Here is an 18000-nt window from a genome sequence, read left to right as displayed (position 1 = left end):
GCAAGGGAGGGCCGGGGGCGCCGGGAGCTGGCGAGCGGCTGCGGTAGGTGTCCGGCGTCTCGGAAGCAGCTGCCTCCCCGCGGGGCGAGCGGAGCCGGCCGCCGCCTCCATGAGGGGGCGCGCCCGGCCCCTCCCCCACGCGTGCGCGGGTCGGAGCGGCGTCCACCCCTCCCCCATCCCGCCTGCGCAGCCGCAGTGCAGCCTGGTGCGGGGTATGCAAATGAGGTGTGACGTGTGCGCACGCGGGAGCTTAACCCCGCGCGTGCCGGGCTGCGGCGTCACGAGAGGCTGGGGTGGGGTCGGAGCACACACGTGTAGACCCGCGTGCACAGGGTGGGGCGTGTGTTGACACAGTTATACAAACACACACGGATGTGCATCCACACACATATATGTATCTAGATACACACGCCTCTTTGGGTACATCTGATACCTTTCATTGGACTGACTCAGAAAGCTGGAAAAATTCTTAGCAAGCTTTTGGGTTTACACACATTTACACACACTTGTGCACATCTCATACACCCACACACACACATGTATATACACACACCTACATATATACACACACACACACACGAATAAAACTAATTTCCCTTTAATCCAATAGTATTTTCCCCTGGTTTAGGGCTGTTTGCTTGCAGGTGGGCCTGGGCCTGGCACTTGCTGTGATGAAACCTTCAGTGGCTCTCACAAGAACTAAGACCCAGCAGCATCAAGTCAGCAGGTTGTTGTCTCCTGGTTTAAGTCTTGCTGGGATCACTCGGCAAGGGCTTCTTCACTCTTGACACAGGTTATGGAGGGTCAGACTGCTAATGGCTTTGGTCAAATTAAGTAAAGCAGATAATGCAATATCATAAAAACTTGTTTTTCAGGGATACAAGCCACATTTTATCTATCTATAGATAGATCTATATAGATGCAGGTTTCCCTCGCTTTATGCTGTACATGCGTTCCTGGAAGACAGCGCGTAACTCAAATTCGCATATTTGAGTGTTCAACGCCAGTAAATGCAAGGTTCTCCACCTTGGGAAGAAAAACCCGCAGCATCCTTATAGGCTCAGCAGTGCTATGATGGCTAGCACTATGGAAGAAAGAGACTTGGGGGTCATCATTGACCACAAGATGAACATGAGCCTGCAGTGCGATGCTGAGGCTAGTAAAGCGACCAAAACCCTGGCTTGCATCCGTAGATGCTTCTCAAGCAAATCCCAGGACGTCATTCTCCCCTTGTACTCAGCCTTAGTGAGGCCGCAGCTGGAGTACTGCGTCCAGTTTTGGGCTCCACAATTCAAAAAGGATGTGGAGAAGTTTGAGAGAGTCCAGAGAAGAGCCACGCGCATGATCAGAGGTCAGGGAGGCAGACCCTACGATGACAGGCTGAGAGCCCTGGGGCTCTTTAGCCTGGAAAAGTGCAGGCTCAGGGGTGATCTGCTGGCCACCTATAAATTTATCAGGGGTGACCACCAGTATCTGGGGGAACGTTTGTTCACCAGAGCGCCCCAAGGGATGACGACTAGGTCGAATAGTCATAAACTACTACAAGACCGTTTCAGGCTGGACATAAGGAAGAATTTCTTTACTGTCCGAGCCCCCAAGGTCTGGAACAGCCTGCCACCGGAGGTGGTTCAAGTGCCAACATTGAACACCTTCAAGAGCAAACTGGATGCTTATCTTGCTGGGATCCTATGACCCCAGCTGACTTCCTGCCCTTTGGGCAGGGGGCTGGACTCGATGATTTTCCGAGGTCCCTTCCAGCCCTAATGTCTATGAAATCTATGAAATCTTGTGAATCATGTATAGGTCTAATAGTGTTAATATCTCATGTCACCCTGATTGAGACACTGATTATTAGGTAAATATATTGTATACGGTATTTGCAGGAGGCCTGAGTGATTTGAGAGAAACTGCTTAGTTAAAGCAAAGTTTTTAGCGTAAAGATCCATTTCTAGGGGGCCATTGGAGTATAGAGCCCTGTTGTTCTGGTATGTTTGTTGTGTTGTAGTCAGAAACATACCAGCTAAATTTCATCAAAAAATCCCTTTCATAAACCATGTATAGCCTAGTGAGGAGAGTAAGGCTGACCCTAGATTTCAGCTTGTGTAATGGTGAGGTGTGTGTAAAAGTGATTAATTACCTGATAATTTGAACAAAGTTGCTCATACTTTTCCTTTTGTTGACTGAATAATTAACATCATGCTCAGAGGCTCAGACTTATTTCAGAGGTGTCACAATCTCAACTGCATGGGATTGCATTTGAGAAGTGGAGCTTGTAAAGAGTGAGGAAATTGCATCAGGATTTTTACTTATGTCTTTGTTAACTAGTTCATTGTATGTTAGTTTAATCATCAGTAGTATTGAGTTGGCCATTCTTTATTGCTGAATCTCTTGGAAACATGGAAGTTTCTCCTATGGAATTCTGGAACCCACTATCTTTTGCTATATTATCCTTAATTGATTTAATGGAATTGATTTTTCTAAGATGCAGTTCCTCATTCTAAGGAGTTACGTCTTACATCCATACTTACATCTTTTTCTGTATCACATATCCAACCAGTCTTCTACCAACCAGTCTTCACAGGTCTGGTTCTGCCACTTGTAAATGCAAAAAAATTTAGAATCTCTAGGACAAATGCAAGATGTAGCCCTTAACCTTATACAAAAAACCAGTATCCTGCATAACATTTTAAACACTACTCTATTTGCATTGAAATAGACTGGAATATTTTAAAGGGCTTTTGCTAGCTCATTTCTTTGAAAAACAGCAACACGGAGGAATGTGCCTTTTACAGCGAGTGGCCATGCTTTTCCCTTGCATCTAGACTCTTGCTTTTCACTTGAAAGAATAAAATTAAAACCTCTCTTTCACTACTGAAGAATCTAATAAATATTGATAGTTAAAGGATGGTCAGTCATATCAATATAAGCTATTGTATAGGTTTGTCATTAATATAGCCTACGTATACAAGGCAAGTCCAAGACAAGGTCCAAGACACAAGAGCAAAGCAGTTTGTGAAAGTTTGACTGCACTGTAGGTACTACAATAAATTGTAAAGGCAATTACCAAAGTTAACGAAGTCTATACATAATTCTTACTCCCCTCCACAACAGTATTGTTCATTTAACTGCATATTGTAATGGAAGTTTCAGCTAGATGCCTGTTGCTTCCAACAAATTTCAGTTATTTGCATGTCAGTTAGGTGCATAAACCACATTAAGTGTATACCATCTTTCAGCCCTGTTGTCTGCTTTGTAATTTGGTTTTACTCCAGTTAATTGTGCCAGATGTGATGAATGGATAGCAGCTGTCAAAGGGTGTTAGAAGAAGCTTTGAAAATGATGGGGACTAGTCACTTTTGCAGCTGCCATCTTCCCTCATTTTCAACTTCTAATAGTAGCCTGAGAGAGTCTATTAGAAACCGTGTGTATGAGAGGAATTTTAGGGCTGCTCATCCCACAGAGAAGACAGTGCTGCAGTTAATTGGTTTTGAATGTTTATGCTAAATTGGAATAAGTGCATAAGGGTACATACCTTGCCTTTCTAATTCTGAAATACAACATACATTGTAATTTATTTGTTAAAATATACCTCTAAAACAGGGGTGTCTAACCTACGTTACACAAGTGACACAGGCAGCTGTTGCATGTGGCACGTGAGTCTTGGGCACTCAGCACTGGAATGCTGACAGGGAGCAGAGCGCTCCTTGGACTGGAGCGGGGACAAGATGTGACACAGGATGCTGTTGTCAGAGGAGGTGTCAATACCAAAAACCAAGTTAAGCTTTCCTTGGCCCTGCAATTGTTGTGGAATTTAGGGCTCTGGATCCTTCCTCAACATACAAAACTGCAGTGGCTGTGGGACCAGGGAAGGCTCTTGTTGGTGATACTTACTCTTGCAGTACCATCCAACCCCGGTTCCTTTCTGCATCACTGTGGCTGAAAGCTGCATGGTGCCCCAGGGTGCAAACTCTTTAGGTACACCTCAAGGGGTGGGGATCAGACCGGCGCTCTGTGACAGTGCAGGTTAACTTGTGGCACACCTACCATAAAGATTGGCTACCAGTGTACTAAAAGTAGCATTGCTGTGTTCCATTTTTTTCTCACTGTTCTTTTATTACAGGTAGCTCAGTTCATAAATAAAAGGACATTTTTCTAACTTGTAGCTCTGCAGCCTCATCCTGAATCTTTGAACTAAGCTGGGATTTTTCTTTTCTTATCCCCATCACATCATTAGTAAAATAGTGCAAGCCAAGCTGTGCAACTCCAAATGTAGGAGGGCATCACTTGGTGATGTACAAGAATGTACAGGTTTTATAACAGTAATGGTTAAAAGTAGCTAACAAGCAGCCATCCTAATCAGAATCATAGAAATAGAGATCTGGGAGTGACTTCAAGAAGGTCCTCTAGGAGGAGATGCCTTCTAAAGGGAGTACTAAAGCATGGTGACGTGTAGACGCACCCAGAACGCAGATTCTTTGAAGTCTTACTTTGCAATAGGGAATTAGTTATTAGGATGATAATGTGTGTTATTGTACAGTTATAGCAAATTATATCTTTCTAGTGCTATGCTGGATTTGTTCTCACTGCAGTCTTAATCTCTAACTACTGCTTCACATGTACACAAGCATATAGTTGAAGTGGTATTTTAACTCAAAGTACTTAAGCCATTGGAATTGTGGCTTGAAGTTGGAGTGCTGTTGACATTCCTACTGGGAATGCTTAGGAGGCTCAGCATAACAGCAATTCAAAGTGTTTTCTTTAAAAATAAACATATGAGAAAGTGGAGATTGCTCAGCATATTTAAATTGTGCTTTGCTATCAAATTATAACTGCTGTTGTAAGTACCGGTTGCTATGGTAATATGTTTATTTTCTTCAACTAATATGTAATTTAAGGAGGGCATGCATCCTCCTGTCTAACAAGTTTTCGCAATTTCAACCAGATATTGAATTTTCAGATTTTCCTTTTCCTATTAAACTGCTTAGAAGCATGCCTTTGAGATTAATCTGTCATCCTGCAACTGCTCAGTTATGCTTTTGTGGAAATAGCTTGTTCTTCAAAAGTGAAGTTTCAGATTAGATTTACTCCTCAAGTGATTGTGTTGCCATCCTGTAAGTGGGATGTATTCTGGAAAGTAGCGATTTTGCAAGGGGCTTAGACCTTCCAAGTAAGCAACTCACTATAAGTTTCCCATGATAAAAGTAGCCATGACAGCTGACATTCTCTTTGTATGTTTATGCAGGGAATGTTCAGTAGAGTTAGGGATGTAACATTATTTCCATATATGACATTAATGAGATAAGAATAAGGCATTAATTTTTTAACGTGGTAATTAGCCATTTGAACCATTTGTATAAGGGCAGGACAGGTACTCTATTGCTGAAATTCTTTAAGATTGACTCTTCTGATCTATAGCATGGATTTTAGAATGATATTCAGCTTCTTGGGCCAGATCTGGACCACAAGACTGGGGAGAATTGGACTGCAGAGCTTCTCCTGGACTGGGGGTTAACATGGCTGTTGCTTATCCCCAGCCTCCAACTCAAGTCCCCAGTCAGCTCTGTCCCGCCCTTGAATCCCTAGTCCATCTGGGAGTCCCGTGGGCTAGTTTCAGTTCACAGGCCCATATGCTGGACACTCCTACTGTAGATCAGTGATAGATTGATGCAGACTGTGGTAAACTGCGGCGGGTGAATAGCCACCCCTCCAGTACGACCAGGCCGGGGACGAAAGGGACACTGACCCAAATGAAGATGGTATGGTAAAATGAAGTTTTACTTACAACTTGCGTAAGAAGACAGAAAACTCTTTAACAAATGTTTGCGATGTTACAGTCGGAGAGCGATTGCAATAACGACAACAGCAACAATAACTGCCACACGAGAGCTCACTATGTTCGGGTATCGAGTATACATTCGACCTAGGGGACGTGGGATCCTGGAAAGGGTGATCAGGCCTCTCCAAACTGATGCGTGGATCACCCCCTAAGCTCTGGAGTTCTGCCCCTTTTATAAACTAGTGAGCCAATTAGAATGTGCTGCTGATTTTCAGTCAGGAGCCCATGACTGCCGGCCTTGCAGTCACACGCTTCATGTAGCCTCTGATTGGCTGAGGCCATCTGGTCACGTGCCTGTCAGCACTGTGATCATGAGGTTTTCACACCCCAAGCAGAACTTGCTCTCGTGCTTTACATTGGTTTGGCATGTGGACTGGCGTTTGGTCACCTTTTTATTCAGACACAGACATTACTGAGTAAAATTCTGTGTCTGTGTTATTTAGGGCATGAGACTAGATCATAACTGTTCCCTTCCTTAATATCTGTGAATCATCGAAGACAATAAAAAAGGAGACTTGTTAGTACCTTAAGCTATACCCTATCTGGTAGCAACAGTACAGCTGCTTTCTCATCGTATTTAATACCCAACTGTGGAAGGTTTGAGCCGTAGGGGTGGCCATGAAACTCCTGCCTGATTCAGTCTCCCTTGTTTGCTCTCCCACCATGTCTTGTTCTTAATCAAGGTTTAATAAGGGAGGCTGCCCACAGGCTTTAGAGTGAGCCTCCATCCAATCAAGCCCCTCTCGGACTCTACCAGTCTTGCTTTGACCCTTAAGCTCAATAGACCCTCTTTGTTTGTTCATGCCCCTGTAAGGCACCTGTGGTCTGAACAGCTAATTGTGCATCTGCCCCCTCCAGAGCACCTGTAGCCTTAAAGGCTCATTGCGTGGCTCCATCCTCCCCTATACCACACCCTCATGGGTGGTGGTGTACTATCATTCACTCTGTAGGGGGCCTTATAAGACTCCTCCCACTAGGCTCTTGCTGGATCCTTTAGCCAAGGCCTATGGTAAAGGACCTGGCTTCTAGGCTTCAGCCTCCTTGCCTGCAGAACCCTGACCCTGTCAGTCTCTGGCAGTGGCCCATCTCAGACCTTTGGTCCCTCCTGGGCCGTGGCCCTGCTTACAGGCCAGTAGGGATCTCCAGGCTCCCTGGCTCTGGCAGTTCCCGGCTGTTGTCCCTCCTGGACCTTTAGCCCCTGCTGGGCTCAGCCCTGATAAGCAGGAGAAGTCTGTTTACCCAGATCGTCTTTGGAGATCCCTGTGGCAAGTCTGGGTAAGGGCTGGAGGAGGAGGCTTGGCAGGTGTTCTCAGGACTTGAAGGGCTCATCCTGTCTGGGAATTCCCAGAGTTTGCAAGACTGGGTCCCTCAAACCCTGGGAGAACCCCATCGCTTCTTGTCCTGCACTATCAGTGGGGAGGACAAGGAGTCACATGCTTCCCCCAGTGAAACAGATTAGCTGTGCTCTGACACCTTGTGGCATAGCTGATCCATTTCATTTGGCAACGTCTGTTTCTAACCTCATTCCGACAAATCAGGTTTATCACGGCAGAAAGCTGCACTGAGCTGGATGACCAGCAGTAGCTTTATTTAACTTTTGTAGTAAGTGATTGTTTGGAATCAGTAATGGAGAATACAATCAATGTATAATCTCTTGCCATTTACCTCTTAAATAGTGGAATATTGTGAACACCAAGCCTGGTATTCTTACTAGTTTTCTTTCTGAGTACTTATAGACTGCTTACCTAAAACACCTTTGAATTTTCAGATAGAGAAATTGTCTCACTTTCTTCTGAAAAAAATCTCCCACAAGGGCCCTTTTTGTGTAGCAGAACAGCTGGCTGTTTCTTTACGCCACACAGGTGACTGGATTTCAATGGTGCTTACAAATTTATATTGTATTACAGTTCTTTACATTGACTGTCTCTAGATCTCTCCTTAGCCAATACCTTACCATTCTTCTATTATAATGTCATTGCTTTACCAAGGCATTTAATGCTCTATGCTATAAAAAATGAAGGAAATAATCAAGTTTTTTTTCCAGAGAACTGTGTTATGGAATATTGACTTTCATGTTTGTTGCAGCCTTGACCCACAGAATGCTTTCTAAAAGAGTAGGGTTTCATAGTAACAGCATCTTGAAAACAAATAAAACAAAGCCTCTACATAATGCAATAAATCTTTGCTACTGAATCCCAATAGCCCTATACAAAGAGGTATCATTGCATTATTTCACCATTGTAGATGATGGTAGGGTTTTTGTTCTTGATTTTTGCCATATCTTGCTGAGTTACTGTTTTTATAAACCTGTTGTAGGTTTTTTCCCCCCCTAGCTGGAGTCACAGAATTTGATTTTTTAAAATAGAATCTCTAATAACCAGTGGTAGGAATCCACAATGTGTTCTCTAAGAATTAACTTAAGCTTCATATCTTTTATTGTTCTTATTCTGAATAAGTTTTGTTTCATCAGTTTCTTTTGCATACAATTTTTTAAGTAAAAAAAAATCTGTGGAAAAGGGGAATTTTATAATATACATGTGTGTGCGTGTGTGTGTGTGCGCATTTATAATTGTTTATTTCTGTATACACATATTCAAAATGCAATTATGTTGTTGGCTACAAATGTCCAACTTGGGATCCTTAAAATTCTGGTTTATTAAGCGGATTGAAACATTGTAATGAGTTAAATCATAAACCTTGGGGCTGGTCCTTACACACACACACACACACACACACACACACACACACAACAAGAGTCAGGTATACCTAAGTTGGAGATCAAGAGGGCGCCACTGAGGGTCATTTTTCACTGCTTTTTATCTGTCCTTAGCAGACTTTGGTGACTCCCCAGTTTTCAGGTTTGCCCAATCCAGGGGTCATTGACCCTCGTGGGACTTCCCCCCTCGGTGGCTACTGGATGGCATCTGTCAGCCCCAGGGGTCATCCGCATGTACGTGCAGGTTTGGGAGTCCGTTGATGAATTTTGAATAGGGCTCTGGGAGCGGTCGATTTGGAGATATTCAGCCCAAAAGTTGGTCCCTGGTGTTGATTAACTCAGGCCAAGGCTTCTAGCCCTTGATCAGTGAGGTTTAGAGATTTCCTGGTTGTTACATTGTCTTCTATTGAGTTCTTCTGTTGGTTGATCTGCAGTTTTCTTAGGTGTTAATTGCTGCCTGCCACCGTGTTAGACATTCAATCACTGATTCACTCGCTCTTTCAGGGGCCAGCCTGATACAGGGAAGGGCAGTTTGATTCCTGCCCTTGTTAACATTGTTACAATGTATAACTTACTTATGAAACTAAACACATTTAGTTGAAAGGTGAGGAGTATAAAATATAAGCTACAAATGTAATGCCATGGCACACAAATAGATAAAAATACCAAACTACAAGGGGAGATACAAAATGCGCACACACAAATTTCAAAACACAATTCCTTGTCTTAATGTGAAAGAAAGAGGAAGGAAGAAAAGGTAGAAGAGGAAAAACATATCCAAGGAGGGGAGAGCAACTGCAGGCAAGAGGAAAAGGGGCTTTCTGCTACAATATCACTTACGTTCCAAAATATATGAGAAACATTATATGAGGAAAAATATTGGCTCCCACACCAAACTCGAGAGAGACAGAATCTTATTAGGCTATGTCAAGTAATCATAAATGGAGTATGGTATTATCTTTTTTAAGTGTATTGACCATCATGCAACTTTCTGTGTATGACACATGGTGCCGTTGTAAGAAATATCCTTTTTATGTGTTTGTTTTTAAATAAAAATGGGTGTTTCACCTTTGATACAATTTCATACTTGTGTTCTTTCTACAGAGCAGAGATTAAATAATGACCTGACCTCCAACTGACTGACTGAAAATGTGACTAGATGACTTGACACGATTCCTGTGGACACTGACAGCTTTTTATACTGTTGTTAATTGTTGTTTGTATAAAACATTTTCTGTTTCAAAATTGAAATGGAGACATGGTATAAATTTAAATTAGTCAACCTTTTAGCTGTAAACTCATAAGTTTTTTGTATTAGAGAAATAAATAAAAAGTTTGTTTCACTAAATCATGCCTCTAATATGGAAATAATAGAGATAGGAGAAAAACAAGGGAGGCATCATTAATGGTTTGACTTGTTAATTGCCAGTGACTCAGACTGTACATACTAAAGAGTAATTGTGAGTGTAGACATTTTAACATAGTCAAAATGATAGTAAGAACTGGAACTATATAACTAGATTTTTTACAAAATCTGGTATAGAATATTTCAAGGATTGTTTGCAGAATAAGCCCATGTACCGGTACATGGCTGGGGACTGCCTGGCTAATCAGCAGCTCTACAGAAAAAGACTTGGAGGTTATAGTGGACAGTAAGTTTAATATGAGCCAACAGTGTGCTTTTCTTGCTAAGAAGGTTAAAAGCATACTGGGCTGTGTTAGTAGGAGCGGTGCCAACAGATTGAGGGAAGTGATTATTTCCCTCTATTCAGCACTGGTGAAACCACATCTGGAGTAGTGTGTTCAGGTTTGGGTGCCCCAGTACAGAAAGGATGTGGACAAATTGGGGAGAGTCCAGCCAGAGGGCAGTGAAAATGGTTAGGGGGCTGGGGCACATGACTTATGTAGAGAGGCTTATTGGGAAGGAACTGGGTTTACTTAGTCTAGAGAAGACTGAGGGGGATTTAATAGCAGCCTTCAACTACCTGAAGGGTGGTTCCGAAGAGGATGGAGCAAGACTGTTTTTAGTGGCAGCAGATGACAGAACAAGGAGCAATGGTCTCAAGTTGCAGCAAGAGAAGTTTAGGTTAGATATTAGGAAAAACTTTGGAGGATAGTAAAGCACTGGAAAAGGCTGCTCGGAGAGGTTGTGGAATCTCCATCCTTGGACATTTTTAAGACCCAGCTAGACAAAGCCTTAACTGGGATGATCCAGTTGGGGATGGTCCTGCTTTGAGCAGGGGGTTGGACTAGATGACCTTCTGAGGTCCCTTCCAACACTAATTTTCTACAGTTCTGTGAATATTCAGCTTTGTCCAAACTGAAATTCAGATACAGAAAAGATTTTTTTTTTAAGAAGGGACTATAAGCATGTGTTTAATTATTTTTTTCTGAACTGGGGCTAGAATTGCTTTTTTTTTAAAATGCTGACTTTACACTGGGAATCAAGAGATCTGTATTACTATTGGTAAGTAACTAACATCACCTTGGTATTTTGAACAGTGTAGCACACATTATCTATGAAATTGGCCACCTGAACAGGTCACTACTTTTTGGGGAATTATAATAATTTGTTTAACAACCCATTGTTCCCTGAGGAACCATGACTGAAGGAATTAATAAAGATGGCCATAATGAAACTGTAAAGGCTCTATAGCTCACTGAGTGAATGCATTGATCTTTTGTCTCTAGAACATGCAGTTTAGATTTTCAGATGCATAGATTAAAATACTTGACACTATTTCACTGCATGTGGAAATAGAATGACAGTCTGTACACAACAGGGTTCCAATGTGGTTTAGATGAAGGTGCATTAGTACATATTTGTGTGAAGAAGTTTAGGCAGTATCTAGGGGCACTGACAGACGTGAAAAAAACAAACAAACAGCACTTTACCAGAAGAGGAATCATGTTAGTTTGACCCAGCTCCCCAGTGTCTATATTGATCAAACACTTCAGCAGGGCTATTTGGCACTCTTATCTAGAGCTGATTCAATAAGCTGTTAGATAAAAGCACCAAAAAGCCCTGCTGAAGCACACTATCTATACAGATGTTGGGCGAGCTGGATCAAGCTAATGCAATGCCTCTTTTGGGCATTGCACTGTGCTCAGCATGGGGGTGCACTGAGCTGAAAGTAAAGTGCTGTTTTGTTTTTTTCCACGTTTGTAAGCAGCCTTGATGCTTTAAATTAAATTTAAGCATTGTTTAGTTTTCTTCTAATACACTTGGATCACTTGTATAGTTTTGTTTATAAGAAGTTGACTGAGAGATATATGGTGTACCATGACTGAAACAGTTTAGGGTGAGAGGTAAAACCATATCTTTAATTCATTCTGACTTCAGAGTATTTACAGGTCTAACACCCATTAAGGCTAGTATTTTTGCAACTAAAATATTTGTAGGGGCCATCCTTGCTCAGCTTGCCACTGTCTTTGAGCACCAATACCTAATTTGCCCAGTAGAGGGTGCCCAATAAATGCTACTCATCTGTGTGACAATCCAGTTTACAAACCTGGTAATGTAAGTTTTCAGCTACTATTAATTTAAAGTGAGCTAAGCTTGGCTTCAGGTCTGGTGGGGGCAGGGGTCCAGCAGGAGTTGCACACTCTAATCTCCTCCCATGGAGATAGGACAAAAAGTGAAATGCTCCAAAACAGTATCTCATTTTCAGCCACTTCTGGGATGTTTCAGAGGGCTTGTATCTTTGTATGTTTTAGAGGTGCCTGAAATGTTTTACTTGTTGTGTCTGTCCACATCTCCTGGTTAAAGCAGTTGAATGATGTCCTGAACAATAGAATTCTATCCCTGACACTGCCACAAAGTTCCCAAATGAGGGGTCACAGCACTAAAAAGCGGACTCTTAAGCCTTACAGACTTTTCATTGTAATAGTTGGACTCACTCCAGAAGTGGATGTCATCTGCCAAGAAAAATTGTGAGCTACTGATTTAAATGAAACTTTTCAGATTTGGTCATTAATTGTGTACCTCTTCTTTTCTGGATGCCTGATTTGATCACCTGCTCTGCGCTTTGCAGATGTGCTGAATGCTGGAAGTAACTAAAGGTAATAGAAGCTGTTCTTTGAACTTGTAAGTCTAAGAATTCTGAAGAACTCGAATCAGGAGTGTCTTAGATTGGGCACCCAAGGAATCAAATAAGAAAATGGTTTTGAGCAATAGAGAGGAACCTTGAGTTCTCTGTGGATGTTTCAGCTGTGCATAATATGGAGACTGTTCCCTTCCCTAAGGCTGCATTACACCCCTGGCTGCTTGAATGTAGAATGTGGTGGAATCTTGAAGCATCTTGAGATGGGTTTTTCACTTGTAAAACTGGAATAAAAATATGTGATCTTACTATATCCAGGGCTCTGACTGCACTCTGTAAAATGTTTTCCAAGCGTTAATAGAAGGTTATACAAGTAATCAAGCCTGAAAGAGTTTATAAGATAAGACCCTTTTCAAGAGTTATCCAGGAAATTCTGAGAACCAAAGTAGAAGACTGTATTTACAAAGTTAAACAGTGTTTATAAAATGGATAGAATGTTACCATTTTTCACATTTGTTTTAAATTTTTGTTATGCAGCTATTAGGCACATCAGGCCCTCTGAGTGGTGGTGATTTTTTTTGTCAGGAAGGCCACATGTTAGCCCCACGCTATCCCTTAATGCTCTTCCAATGCTCTTCCACAATTTGCTGCTTTGCTTTCTACTTGCTGCCCTGTTTGCTTCCTGCCCCCTCCTCAGTCTGTCATGTGTCACACATAGAGGCAGTCTGTGCCATTTGTAGCACATGTGCTGCAGGTTGGTCACCCCTGATCTAGTCCATGCTCCTAGTAATGCAGGATTATTTCCTGTAGGCATGATACTTTGTACTATGACTTCTTGGGGGTGGGGGGTTCAGGTATCATTAACTAAACAGGAATAAACTAAAGGGAAGCATGATACTTTATCATTTTTTACAGAATGATCATGTTTAAGAAAAAAATGCTTTTCCCTTTAAGTCAGTACTTAGCCAGTGCCTCAAATGATTCAGGGACCCTGTATTGCCCTGCTTAATGTCTTTCAGATGAAATTTAAAATCAAGGTAATGGTTAATCTTACAAACATTTGCATGATACTGTGGCAAGAGTTAGGTATACTATCCTTATTAAATACCAATTTAACTGCTGTCTTTCTGTGTATTTTCCCTTGCAGTTTAAACTAATTTTAAAAACATTTTCCTTTAAATTATTACATAATACCACTTTTAAGAAGGGGATGCATTCCACTTCGCGCGCGGTGTGTGTGTGTGTGTGTGTGTGTGTGTGTGTGTGTGTGTGTGCGCGCGCGTGTGTTGTTGGTGCTTGCGGAATATGTGAGAGTGTCAAAGAGAATGTCAGAATGTTGGAGTTCTGGATTGGAACCTGTAGTCTCTATTGCTTTGTCCATCTTTAATTTCTCAGACCAGATAGCTTTAGACTTGTATAATTTAATAGAATCACGGAAAAAGAAAAATGACAAAAAATATATTTTATGATCCATAACAAAGAAAATATAGGACATCTGATGAAACAAAGCTGAGAGACTTTATAATTATGAATTTCCTGAATTTTGATTTTGTGTGCTTTCTTAATAATAATACCATCCTAATGCTAATAAATACTCATTACTAAAATGAGTACATCTATATATAAGTGATCAGATTTTCAGATGAACTAAACAGTGGTAAGTGTTCTGTAACTGGGAGGGGAGAGCACAATACAGATATTCTAAATTATACTGAAAGATAGTAAGTGTAAGTTGCTAGCTTATCCATTTATTGAGCCATATCAGCTTGACCGACAGATGAGTCTTATGATGAGATGACAGATGAGTTTATCGAGCAGGCAAAATATATACACTTATGGAAATTCATATTCCACAACATGCTTTTCTGCTCCATCCGGTTTGGAATGCAAAGGATTATCTATAGGTTGGCACAATGTGAGTCATATACATTTAGCTGCTTTAATTTTAAAACCCTTAATCTTACCCAAGCAAAATTATTATGGCAAAAAAAAAACCCTACACTAAAAGAGACATTTTTACTATAATGTGTATACTGATGCAATAGTTCAAGGGTCTATGAATGGCATTAAGTCAGTATTATATCAATAAACCAATTAATCTGACGTGCCACCCAGACCAGCTAGGGTAGGTGCTGCATGGAACATGTGGCCTGAACTGGGCGCTGCATGCAGTGTGGGTCCTGGATTTGACCAGCCAGGGTGGGTGCCACATGCAGCTAGGGCTGGCACGCTGTGGGGGGTGTGGGTCAACTCTGAGACCCAGGGGCAGGACTGGGGGTAGATGATGGGGATCTATGGGCTGAAATTGGCCTGCAGAATGAATCTTGGACACCCCTGGGTAAATTGAATTACTTAGTAAATAAAGCGTAAAAAATATATATACATATGGAGACTCCCAAAATTAGCTTACATGTGCCTGCCCTTCTACCTGGCTGTCTCTGAGTTCACCATCAGGTGTAAACTTCTTGTCTCTATATTTCAATACCCTGTACCACACAGTGCCTAGTTGCCTATAATATTCCCCCTTTTCACGCCCTCTTCTGTCATTGATCTCAGACTTGACCTGCTTTTCATCTTTTCCCTCAGGCCGAGTTGTGCCTTCTTCCTTGCTCATCCCTGTTCCTGGAATGCCTTCCCCAAACTTGGTCAGCAAGTCGCCTCCATTTTCTCTAATTGTATAAGTTTAAAAAATGGTTGCTATGCATGAGTATGAATGCCACTGATCAGAGTACCTGAGAATATTATCTTCATTATCTGCTTCCTTTTCTTGCCTAAGATATGCTTAGCATAGTTTGTCATGTTACTTTTATCCCTCTAGGCAGGGCTATGAGAAAAGAAAGATAGGAGACCGTGTTAACAGTAGAAGAAAAAGGAATAGTCATATTTATGGAAGGTTCTGAGACTGAAATTTCTGACCAGTTCATATTTAAATTATTAAGGAAATTAATTTGCAGTACATTCTCAATACTTCATTTATTTTCTAAATCTTCCCATTTCATTTGTAAAATATTTCTTTAATGTCTTGCCAAAGATTCTGGTCAAACTTTCCATAATTTTTTCAGATTGGAGTTGAGAACAGGTATAAACATTTTTTAAACGAGAAGTAATTTTTATGAAATTTAGAAATGGCTGAAAGGAGGGATTTGTTTCAGTTTGGCCCCTGCTGTAGTGAGGATATTTTAGAAGATGCATTGCTATAAGGAGGGCTATCATGCTCCAGCAGAGGTCACTGGTACCCCGGATGTGCACACACAATTAATATTTCACATTAATATTGCATTTGAAAACCCAAAACAGCTTCCACAGGCAACTGACTATATAAAGTCATTTCATTTCTTTAAATTAGGAGACCTCTTGGCAGATTGATAATGGTCTACTGCTGTTCTGGTAAATGTTTGGATTTGCCATCTAATTTTGTAAAACAAATGTTGCCTCATCCTTTTAAATTAGGTCAAACCAGTTTAAAGAACTTCTGTCCCAGACCCCTTCAATAGATTCATAGATGTTTAGGGTCGGAAGGGACCTCAACAAATCATCAAGTCTGACCACGTGCCCTGGGCAGAAAAGAGTGCTGGGGTCAGATGACCCCAGCCAGATGCCTATCCAGCCTTCTCTTAAAGACCCCCAAGGTAGAGGAAAGCACCACCTCCCTTGGAAGCCCATTCCAAATTTTGGCCACCCTTACCGTGAAGAAGTTTTTCCTGATGTCCAGCCTAAATCTGCTCTCTGTCAGTTCATGACCATTTTTCCTTGTTACCCCAAGAGGCACTCTGCTGTACAGAGCATCTCCAATCCCTTGCTGCGTTTCCCTAATGAATTTGTAGGCAGCCACAAGATCACCTCTCAGCCTTCTCTTGCGGAGGCTGAAAAGGTTCAGGTACCTCAGTCTCTTCTCATAGGGCCTGTCCTGTAAGTCCCTAACCTTGCAAGTGGCCCTCCTCTGGATCCTCTTGAGTCTATCAACATCCTTCTTGAAGTATGGCGCCCAAAACTGGACACAGTACTCCAACTGCGGCCATGCCCTGGCTGGGGCCAGCAGGTGAGATGGGGAAGGCGGGTTTAATACTCTCTCCCCACGCCCACCATCACAGGACCCCAGCCAGGATCTGCCTGGGCTTCCCCCCTTCCCCATTCACAGCGCAACAAGCGGGAGCCGTGGCCAGAGGAGGAGCAAAAGCCAGGCAAATCCCAACTGGAGTCCCATGCTGGTGGGAGAGGGGTGGGGAGGGGAGTTTAATCTCCCTCCCTATCCCCCTTTCACCTGCAGGGGGAGGCAGGGAAACCAAGCAGATCCCAACTGGGGTCCCGTGCTGGTGGGGGGTAGGGTTTAATCCCCCTCCTTAGCCCCACTTTTCCTCAGGCTGCTGCCCAGGGCGGGCTCTGGCCATGTCCCCTGCCACTCAAGCAGTGGGTGGGGGAAGCCAGACAGACCCCAGCTGGGATCCCATGCCAGTGGGAGGGGAGTGGGGAGAGGGAGGTTAATCCCCCTCCCTGCTCCCCCTTTGCCTCAAGCTGCTGTCTGGGACTGGCTCTGACCAGGGCCTCTGCTGCTTGGGGACAAGCTTGGCAAGGGCTGCTTCCTCCTTCCCCCTCCAGGCACACCCTGGGTGAGGACTGTGCAGGCCAGGGTGGGGGTTTAAACCCCGCTCCCTGATCATACTGAGTGGCCTGGCAGGGCCTGGCCATGCACACCACCCTCCCCACCAGCTCAGCTTCCCTCTAGCCTTTCAGCCACTGCCTAAGGGAAGGGAGAGCTCACTCTAGCACCCCCTGACTTCTAGCCTGAGCCACTACAGGCATGTGGCTACATTTCTGGAATCAAAAGTGAATGTCTATTCACTTGTTTCTCAGTTCAATCTATGCAAGTTAGAGCAACCTGTGAAGATTGAATCAATTCAGTGTCTTGCTTTCTGAATGTCTGTACTTAGCCACAGGGCCTTTTGTCAGTTAAAGGCAGAAGAAGATGCTTCCTTAACAGTCAGTTTAGGTATCAGGAAAGGGAACAGACAAATTGCCACTTTAACACTATACAAATTTTGAAATAACTGATGGAGAGAGAGACTCATCTCATGTTTCCTTTGAGAGTAAAATGGCTCCAGGTTTGTTTGTTTATTTCCAGATCTTTTGGGTGGATTCTTGCCACTAACAAACAGCCCAAGTTTGTAACTTCCATATTTATCCTTGGCTTACTTTGTAGTTTCTCCTCTGCTTCATATGTTGAAATTGAAGAAGTAAGTGGAGCTGCTTTACTGACCAAAAAATGTGGTACATTGTTTTTTCATATGTGCATAATTAATATACCAACTTTTATGTGCATGCATCTTCACTTGTGTATGTCTGAAGCATGATAATATTTATGTCATCAGGCACATAAAACCTCCTCCCCCATCTCCTTACTTTGTGGA

The 18000-nt window shown here is 42.6% G+C and overlaps 1 protein-coding gene across 2 annotated transcripts in view; it reads left to right on the top strand.

The window, feature by feature from the left end:
- RBM45 (RNA binding motif protein 45) overlaps positions 1–9922 on the top strand; it is a 30247-nt gene extending 20325 nt beyond the window's left edge. For both annotated transcript variants that reach the window (XM_025216282.1, XM_025216281.1), the window contains exon 9: positions 9657–9922. The gene's annotated coding sequence lies outside the window, so the exon portion shown is untranslated. The remainder of the gene's footprint in view (positions 1–9656) is intronic.
- The last annotated feature ends 8078 nt before the right edge of the window (positions 9923–18000 follow it).

Source organism: Alligator sinensis, unplaced genomic scaffold (assembly GCF_000455745.1).
Source record: "Alligator sinensis unplaced genomic scaffold, ASM45574v1 scaffold173_2, whole genome shotgun sequence".
NCBI classification, from domain to species: Eukaryota; Metazoa; Chordata; order Crocodylia; family Alligatoridae; genus Alligator; species Alligator sinensis.
This window is presented reverse-complemented; position numbering and strand designations above follow the sequence as displayed.